General features: G+C 31.0%; 1 protein-coding gene across 2 annotated transcripts in view; it reads right to left on the bottom strand.

Moving 5' to 3' along the window:
- LOC145245741 (tetratricopeptide repeat protein 37-like) overlaps nucleotides 1-3444 on the bottom strand; it is a 155618-nt gene extending 152174 nt beyond the window's left edge. Inside the window, exon 1 of one of the 2 annotated variants that reach the window (XM_080107339.1) lies at nucleotides 3327-3444. The gene's annotated coding sequence lies outside the window, so the exon portion shown is untranslated. Of the gene's footprint in view, nucleotides 1-2053; nucleotides 2240-3326 lie in introns of those variants that run through there. The other variant, XM_080107338.1, reaches the window with a different exon arrangement.
- Between the last annotated feature and the right edge of the window lie 7279 nt (nucleotides 3445-10723).

The raw sequence follows: 10723 nt of genomic DNA, 5'->3' as shown, positions 1-10723 counted from the left end.
ATATATAATATATATATTTATATATAGTTATATATTATATATATAATATATATATATTTATATATAGTTATTATATATATAATATATATATTTATATATAGTTATATATTATATATATAATATATATATTTATATATAGTTATATATTATATATATAATATATATATATTTATATATAGTTATATATTATATATATAATATATATATATTTATATATAGTTATATATTATATATATAATATATATATATTTATATATAGTTATATATTATATATATAATATATATATATTTATATATAGTTATATATTATATATATAATATATATATAATATATATATATTTATATATAGTTATACATTATATATATAATATATATATTTATATATAGTTATATATTATATATATAATATATATATATTTATATATAGTTATTATATATATAATATATATATATTTATATATAGTTATATATTATATATATAATATATATATTTATATATAGTTATATATTATATATATAATATATATATATTTATATATAGTTATATATTATATATATAATATATATATATTTATATATAGTTATATATTATATATATAATATATATATATTTATATATAGTTATATATTATATATATAATATATATATATTTATATATAGTTATATATTATATATATAATATATATATATTTATATATAGTTATATATTATATATATAATATATATATATTTATATATTATATATATATATTATATATATAATATATATATTTATATATTATATGTAGTTATATATAATATATATATAGTGATATATTATATTATACATAGTTATATATTATATTATACATAGTTATATATTATAATACAGCATAATCGCGTTGACACACCAGTTCTCATCATATCACCTAAGTTAAACAACACTGAGCCTGTTTAGTACCACATGGGTGACCATTTGGGAATTCTAGCCGCTGTATGTGCTCTCCGCTTATCTCGTTTAGTGTTTTTATTTAATGCAACATGTTTATTCAGCTCGAAAAATGTGTTTACTGATGTATTGGAAAATTAAAAATGGCGCCCGACTGTCTCTTCGATACGGTAAGTTTGGAAAAAGGAGTTAAAAATAAAAAAAACTAGAAAAAACACTGTTAAAAACCCACCGATTATATGTCAGCCTATGTCACGGTAACATATATTGAGCCCGTTTCGGTGCTAATGCAGAGTGATCCGGCGGATGATCACTGATCCGGCGGATCAGTGATCCGCGCTATTTTTTAACTCGTATTTTCACGTTTAATTAAAGTTTTATTATGTTTGTTTGTTTTTTTATTCAATTGTAAGGTTAAAGTACATAATAGGTACAAAACACCCTCCCCATGTTAAGAATGGCTTTTTAAATAATAACGTTATTTCAGCACGGATCACTCTCTGCATGAGTACCCCACGCCACGGGCCAGCTTCCAACAGTATTTTGTCTAGTTTTTTTGTTTTTTTTAAGTAACTTATCTTTGCCTTTGATAATATTTATTTGTTATATATTTGTTTTTTGACAATTTTTTCGAATCTATGTGTACAGTAATACGAACCCGATTTTTCTTTTTTTAAATATAATAAAATTATTTTGACGTGTGTGTGTGTGGCGGGAATCACACATGTTGTATTTTCCTTCTGAAATATAATAAAATGTTTTTGTACTATACTACGCAGTTTTATCACTTGCTAACAGTTGAGTATAGAGAAAATCAAACTACATTAATAAAGAGAATCTGAAAATCTCACCGGAAGTTATAGTAAAGAAAACGAATCAGGAACCAGTTTTGATCTAACACCGTTTAGTGCGGACTTCGATTTGAGAGTCCCTCTAGTTTGCCATTATAAATAATAATCTTAAAGTGGTTTGAACTAAATCATATAAATATAATGAGCTAACTGATCACAATATTTAATTTGGAAATATGTCGTAAATGAACGAAACCCAATTTTAAATTAGTAGCAAAAAATTCAATTTCTTCACAAATAAAATTTGACAAACAAAAATCATGTATACTTACGATGAATAGCTAAAATGCTATTATAACTACACAGAAATGTTTGTTCTTATGTGGTTGTCTTTTGTATTAGTTGTCATAAAAGTATCGATCAAACTTTAATTGAATTTTTGCTTAGTTTTAATTTCTCTCTTGTAGACGCGTCAACAAGAAAACTGAAAGGAGCCGGCGAGATGGCCGGAAGTTATTATTGCTTATTTCCCTTTGTTGCCTAAAAAACCGGAAGTAGAAAAGAGTTAGCATCTTTCACCAAAATAAACAAGAAACATTACGGAAACCCAGAAGGAACATTATATAAATTGCTTTTTTGTTTAACTACCCAAAACGAATATCTGAATATAGTAATATATCCTAATTTGGTTATAGTCAAGTTCTGCGTGTCTTTTTTAACTTCCGTTTTCTACTGATCGTTCTGCTTCAGTGCTTCCACGATGAATAACCTGGAAAAGTCCCTTCTGGTTAATGTTTACCAGCGTGTCTGTCTTTTTTTGTTTTGTTTTTTTAAGTAACAGAATATTTTTTAACTGGTAATTATTAATCAGAAGGGACTGTTCCAGGGCATTCATCAGGAGTAGAACGATCAGCAGAAAACAAAGATACGCGAAACTTGACTTGGGGGTGGTTAATGCTGAAAGGTTTTTAAAGAAAGTAATAATCACTAAAAAAAAGAAAAGCACAGGATTTATTTTCCCAAGGCAAAATAAACAAATGATACTGACAGCTTTTGAACCGAACAAACCTTACTTTTCGTTCAGCCTTTTCCTAAGCCGAAGTGCTATCCAATCAGAAGGTGAGGAAGGAAGGAAGACAGTAGCTTTAATTGTAAATTGATTAAATAGCAAATTGGCGATTGTCAAGAAATTACACCAAAGAAAAAAGTGGCGTAAAAATATTATTTTTCGTGAATAGTTATTATTGGTTAATTCTTATTTCAGTCAAGTAAAAATTTAGTTTAGCGTGAAATGGGTTTCAACATTAATCCAGACAACGTGATATTTGTTTATTTATTCAAATCATGTTTTAGGAGTTAACAATGACATTTAAATAATAAGTTGGGGCAAGTTTTACCGTCCACGTGAAATGCCGACCTCGACCAGAAAATTATGAACAAGTTGAGAAAAAGGGAACTCGATTTTGTTTGTTTTTTTTTTCGGGCGATTCAGCATTTAAAAAACTTTTCGCACTCTAAATAATTGTTGCGTGGTTAGTTTATGCAGAGAAAATTGAAAGTGAAATATTAATTTGAGATCCTTTTAAGTCAGACAGGGTAACAAACCTTATGCGTAACAAAAGTTGACGGTGGAATGTTTCAGATATTTAAAAACCTGAGTACCCGATTCATCACGTGGTTAAAGAACCGAAGGATCTGCGCTTTGGCGGCCTCACCGAGTACTAAAGGTACAACAACAATATACAATTTAAGTGCTATCTCATTTGCATAAACGGAAACTAAATTCTTTATATTAAAATAAGTCTATGATTTTTAAGAAAACTACTTCGCTATTATTATATATTTATATATGATAAATGTTTTCTTCGAAAAACATTTTATTATATTCAAATGTTTTATAAGAGTTTTTAATTATAAATTTATAATCATTCGACTTCCGCTTTTCCCCAACCCACGTCACTGAAATTATTGCATATATACGAGTTTTCATTTATTTTTTTATATATATATATATATATATATATATATAAAAAACGGAAGAAAAGGGGAAAAAATCGATTTGAACATTTTGGGTAGGACGATTTCCCTCCCCCCTCCCCCTCGGTGTGAATGCAATATTATGGTGACTGGATTCTAGCTAGGAACAACATAGACAACCCTTTAGTAGAATGGTATAACAACAATGTCCACAGCACCCCCCTCTTACCACAGTTATGAATGGCCTTGTGCCTCATTTATTTTACGATTATTTTAAGTTTATTGTAAAATTTTCTAGAATTAATAAATTTTTCATATGTTACAAGTGAATCAGTGTTTTTTTTTTACTAAGGTGTCTTAACTTATTAAGACTCAAAGACTATTCAAGGATAAGGGTTATTATTGGATCAGAAGAACAGGCGACTCGAAGTCTGCAGCAAACGGTATCAGATGAAAAAACATTTCCATTTTTCTAAAACGTAAAAAAAAGTCATCAATAAATATTTCATAAAGTAATATTTTTTTATAATACTAAAACCAAATTCAAAACAATAACATTTTATTTATTATTTTATCCAAAAAATAATTAAGTATAATACAATTTTTTTATATCTGACACTGTTTGTTGTGGACTTCATCTCCACTGTTCTTCTATTTCACCAGGTTATTTCGACAAAACATCGAAAAAAAAACACAAAAAAAAAAACTAACGTAAGGCAAACGAACGATATTAAATGTAAAAATCGAAAAAACAAAAAAGAAAACAGAAAAACGATCTGGTGTCTCATTTCACTCTTGGTCTTACTGGATTCCAGGACAAGAATTTATCTAGTCTGGTGGAGTATCCAGCTTCGTGCTATTACTTGAGTTAACATCACTTGGAGAAGGTGCACCATTCCTTGGAAAAGCTAATGTGAGTTAGCCATAGTGAGGAGATCTTATTTGGGCAGTGAATACTATGTGATTTTGAATATTTGGTCAGGGGTTACTTTTATGGAAAAAGTATCCTCATACCAGGTTGTTCTGACAAACCCCTGTACAGAGAGACCTTAGATACTCGAGGACAGTGTCTAGTAGGCATTCAAGTTCTCCCCTTTTTGTTGTGAAAAGTGTTCCTATGTGGATACATTGATTAAAGATTAGATAACCCTGTTGAAAGAAGAAGAGTTCATGTATGTTTGTGTCTAAAGTAGTAGTGGAAAAGTGCGTCACAAAAGATTAGAGATAATTTGTACTGTAAGATGAGAAAGAGAGTTTTTGTGTGTACTGCATTGAAGTCCGTGTGTGGAGGTAGCCATGTTGGCTTGTTTGTATTCACGTCTTAGTCAAACCTCGAGTCCAAAAGCCAGGTGAGTTTTGTTGAATCCCAAGATAAAAGTTAGTCGGGGGGGGGGGCAGGTCCGTTCTACATGGAGTAGTTATCAGTTCAAGATCTGGGAAGAAAGAAAGAGTTGCCGGTTTAATTGTTTATAAACTTAGTCACGTGACTGAGAGCTGGCTTCTGATTGGACAAACAAAGAAGGAAGTGTATTCGAAATCTCAAGCCACAAGAATTTGTCCCTGCTTGTGTTCCTTGCAATTTCGTCTGCTACAAATCTTTTGGTTTTATATTGAAATGAATAGCATCAACATTTTTTGTTTTTATATTGAAATGAATAGCATCAACATTTTTTGGTTTTATATTGAAATGAATAGCATCAACATTTTTTGGTTTTATATTGAAATGAATAGCATCAACATTTTTTGGTTTTATATTGAAATGAATAGCATCAACATTTTTTGGTTTTATATTGAAATGAATAGCATCAACATTTTTTGGTTTTATATTGAAATGAATAGCATCAACATTTTTTGGTTTTATATTGAAATGAATAGCATCAACATTTTTTGGTTTTATATTGAAATGAATAGCATCAACATTTTTTGGTTTTATATTGAAATGAATAGCATCAACATTTTTTGGTTTTATATTGAAATGAATAGCATCAACATTTTTTGGTTTTATATTGAAATGAATAGCATCAACATTTTTTGGTTTTATATTGAAATGAATAGCATCAACATTTTTTGGTTTTATATTGAAATGAATAGCATAAACATTTTTTGGTTTTATATTGAAATGAATAGCATCAACATTTTTTGGTTTTATATTGAAATAAATAGCATCAACATACAACAATAAACAAGAAAACTCATAACTAAGTAATGTTACATTAATACTGACTAGCAGAACCCATGGAAATTTCATGATAGTTGAAAATTTTAAAAACACATTATAAATAAAATAAAAGAAATAACGACGAATTTAAAATAATTTATTTTGTTTTTTTTTTTTTTTTTTTTTTTTTTTTTCAAATTTTCTTTTAAGAAGAATTTTTTTTTTTTTTTGTTTTTTTTCAAATTTTCTTCTAAGAAGAATTGATTTAAAAAATTAAGATTTTTTTTTTTCCAGTGAAAATTCAACACACAGCACATTGTTCTGTTTTTTTTTTTATGGATAATTTTTTATATAAATTATAAAGGAACCGATGTCAGTTCACTTGCACATTCTTTATAAAATTTTTAAAAGAAACTATCATAAAGAAGGCTTACAGTTTCCTCTCACCATGACTTCTTTTTAACAATTATAATTTAAAATAACCAATTTGAAACTGTAAAAAGACAGCCATGTTTTTTTATGAAAATATTTGAAGAGGAAATGGTTTTAATGATTTTTAACTGATAAAGAGTTATTATAAAGGAAGGTAATTCGTTTCTCATTAATTAATGTTTGTCATGATGATGATTTTTTGTGACACTGGATGTACAGACAAGTAAATTAATATTTAGATGATGTTATTATTTCGTAATATATATATATATATATATATATATATATATATATATATATATATATATATATATATATATATATATATAAAAGAAACTTTGTTTGTGTGTCTGTTAGTGCGTTCCTTATGGACTTGAAAACTATTGAGCTGATTTTTATGAAATTTCACACAAAGGAACTTTATGTACCTGGCAATGTTCTTAGATGGGTTTTTGTTGTGAGGACTTAACTACCATGGAATTTCCATGGGTTCTGCTCAAAAATGAACTCTTCTAAACTGTATCAATTAACTGAGAGTTATGACTCCCCGTGTGGTCAGTGGCAATATTTACTATGACAGTTGCTCTTTGTATATAGTGTTTATTGTTTCAATATATTTTACCTTTTCTAACTTATCTCCATGATCATGCTTTTCCTTTGTGACCCTTCCAGGGCCACAGCAGTTTTCTATCAGAATGTCTTTCATAAATATTGATAATCGATAATCAAAATAATCCGATGAAAGAAGGAACAGGCGATTTTGACCAAAGTTAACACCTTACACAACCTAACATCACAAGTGCATTTGAGAAGTTTTATTATCATACAAACCGAAAGGCCCGACATATAAAATCAACAGTAGGTTTTTTGATACGACAGAGGTGTCTTTGAAATTAATGTTTCAGTTTAAAGCACAAAAGAAGCTTGATTTTTTGCATTTTAAACTTCAATTCAATCCATTATATATAAAAAATGAATTTATAAAATCAATAGTAGGTTCTCTACAGTGCAATGCAGACTATAATGTATTGTGAACTAAGTCACTGTGGAGAGGTATGTGAAGCGTCCTCTTGGTGCACCACTATGTGTCCCCAACTACAGCAGGCAATCTATTGATTTAATTGAAAAATGGGTAATTGCATCGATTTCAATAACACTAAAAATATGAGAGGGTGAAACATTCATTGATCAATTAAATTCTGGGCCTCCCTGCTAGTTTGAGCCCTCTACGAGTAGCGGACGGATGTTTATTTAAATAATCGTTCGGACAGGTTAATTTCGGCCACCGATTCCGTAGTCAAGGGGTAGAACTGCCGACTGTCATCACGACGGTTCTAGGTTCGATCCTCGGCTTGGGAGAGGTGTTAGTCTAGCGGCACTGATGAGTTGTGAAACAACGAAACAGGTCTGTATGTCGATGACTAAAATATATTTTATAAAGCTCCCCTCTTTGGTAGAGCACTCTCGTAAATTATCTTACTCGCTACTTAATTTAGCTGAAATAATGCGAAGCTCGCGCTTTGTTTACAAACAAACGTTTGAGCCCTCTACGAGTAGCGGACGGATGTTTATTTAAATAATCGTTCGGACAGGTTAATTTCGGCCACCGATTCCGTAGTCAAGGGGTAGAACTGCCGACTGTCATCACGACGGTTCTAGGTTCGATCCTCGGCTTGGGAGAGGTGTTAGTCTAGCGGCACTGATGAGTTGTGAAACAACGAAACAGGTCTGTATGTCGATGACTAAAATATATTTTATATATATATATATATATATATATATATATATAGTGGCAAAACCAAAAACAACAAGAAAGAATAACTTCATATTTGTATTTTTTCGGATATTACAATTGTTTTGACATAAATCAGACAATTTTAAATGTTTCTAAGATTAAGTTCAGGTGCTTTATCTCACCTTTCATCTGAGTCATAGCAAGAAGCAAGATATGACACTTTGTCAACACAACACTCAACATATTACTGTTCATAAATCTCAAAAAAAAATGGTTTGAACAGAAGTGCTATCCCACACAAGAGTGTATTGGCTTAACAAGGCAACAATCACTCTGCAGTAGAAACCATGCAAGTTCAAAAGAAAGTAGATCATAACTGCAATGCTTTTTTTTTAATATATAAGGGGATCACCACTTATCAAGGCCCAGAGGCCACTCGAGGATAAGGGTTACTGGGTGTAAGGTTATTGAGACAATAGCTTATTGATCATTGGTGATGGAAGTTGATTAGAATTTGAATATTTAAGGGACGAGACATCAGAAATTTGGTTACATTGGACTTGAAGACGACCATGTTGTAGTGAGGCAGGCAGTGCTAGGAAAGGAGCTTTGGTCATGTAATCTGTGTTCAGATTTAGGTACGAAAATATATAGAGAGGGGGAAATTGTTGGTATAGCTATTATAGCTAGGCAAGTGGTTTTTTAAAGTGTTGCGTGTGGGACCATAGATTGAAGCTCAGATGAGCACTTGCCATAAAAATAATGATAGAGCAGAGACAGGCTCGCAACGTCTCTTCAGTGGGAAAAGGGTTACAGATAGGAGAAAAGGGCATCACCTACTAGGTTTCGAAGCTGGTTTTGAACTCTGTTAAGGCAGGATAGGATACTCTGAGCAGTCCCTGCATAGATGTCGTAACAGTACTCCATTTTAGAGTGCATCTAGCTCTTATACAGGTAGAGAATTGCATCGAGAGTGAAATATCTTCTGGAGCTGTAGAATGATGCAACCGTTTTTCCAGCAACCTTGGCAATAGATTTGATGTAAGCCTTTCATTTCAGCTTGCAATATAAGTACATTCATTTTGTTATGAGAAGTTCTGCATTGAGGAAAGCCTTTTCTTTAAATCTTTGTGGAACGAAAACTTATAAACTCCATCATTGTCAGCTTTGTGGTCCACTACCATCTACTCCTTGTCCTGGGGGAGGAAAATTGCCTTTTTCTTACAACTGCAGGCAGTGATTTGGTTGAAAGGTTATTTTTAGCATGATAAAATATGAGCATCTCATGAAGGATTACAACCTCATCTCTTTGACACTCACCTTAACCCTAACCCTAACCTAATTCCTAATTTGTAACTCTTGCTTCCCTTATTTTGTCCTTTAGTCCCCACATTCCATGAGCAACGTTTTTGACAAAGAGGAAAGAATTGCTGTTTTCTGGGTCATAGAATCCATCTAATACTTATTGTTGGCTGGTTTTGACCTTTTTTTTTTTAGCTCTTTACATTAAGTGGCTTCATACCTTGTCTGGAACGATTTCCATAAAATAAATGTAACTCTGAGACTCTAATCCCAAACACAAACCCTCCTGAACCGTTACAACCTCATTTTAGAAATATTGTCAAATTAAGACTTATAACATGAGTATTGGTTTGAATTAAATATAGATGATGATATTTAATCTTTTTTGCACCGTGACTCATGCTAAAATGGAATATTTTAAATTGCGGAAGATGTTTTGTGAGAGGAAAATTAAAGAAGACGAAAACATGACTAATAGTCACTTCAATGATGCAATTCTCTATCTATATAAAAGCCAAGTACGTCCAAGGATGGAGTACTGCTGCCACATCAGGGCAGGAGCTGCTAAAAACAGCCTATCCTGCCTTGACAGAGTACAAAATAAACTTCATGGCTTGGTGGGGGATGCCCTTTTCTCTTCCCTGCAACCCCTCTCCCACAGAAGAGACGTTATTTCCATGGCAAGTTCTCGTCTTAGCTCCATTCTCTGGTCCCCCCTTGCCAATCTTTCACGACAAACACCCGTCTAGCTGAAACCACTGTCAATAATTTTCTCCACTCTTTATCCATGCCTAAATCAAAATGTAGATTCTATGAACAAAGCTTCTTTCTTAGAACTGCATGCCTGTGGTATCTCCAATACTAACTAATACTACGATACTATCCCATTGATTACTGTACACACAATCACCCTTATCCCCGAGTGGCTTCTGGGCCTTGATAAGTGGTGACCACCATGTAAAAAAAAAAAAAAAATTTAATGTAGTTGTGTTCTTGTGGCCTTTTTGTATGATAAATCCTGAATTTGATGCTTTGCTCTTTTTTGTAACATATTTTTTTTTCACTTGTGGAATAGGACATTGTAAACGGAGTTGTAATACGTTTTCCTATTAAAGCTGATGGGTTTTCTAGTCTCTGATTATGCTGAATTGTGCAAAAGCTGACAAGCAGCTTTGATAGAAAAAGACTTCTATTTTTTACTTTTTGCTGAGAACATGTTTTTAGTTCCATTTTATCGTCTGCACTATTCTTTCAACTATTCTTTCAACTAACCCATTCGAATGCGGTTATTATGGTGGAGTCTTATGTGTTTCATACCCTATATTTTCCAACCATAAACTGAGATTATATTTTTTTTTACAAGGGAGTCACCGCTTATCAAGGCAAGAAGGCCACTCG

This window comes from Euprymna scolopes, chromosome 23, assembly GCF_053919585.1.
Source record: "Euprymna scolopes isolate OS-2025 chromosome 23, ASM5391958v1, whole genome shotgun sequence".
Lineage (NCBI taxonomy): Eukaryota > Metazoa > Mollusca > Cephalopoda > Sepiida > Sepiolidae > Euprymna > Euprymna scolopes.
This window is presented reverse-complemented; position numbering and strand designations above follow the sequence as displayed.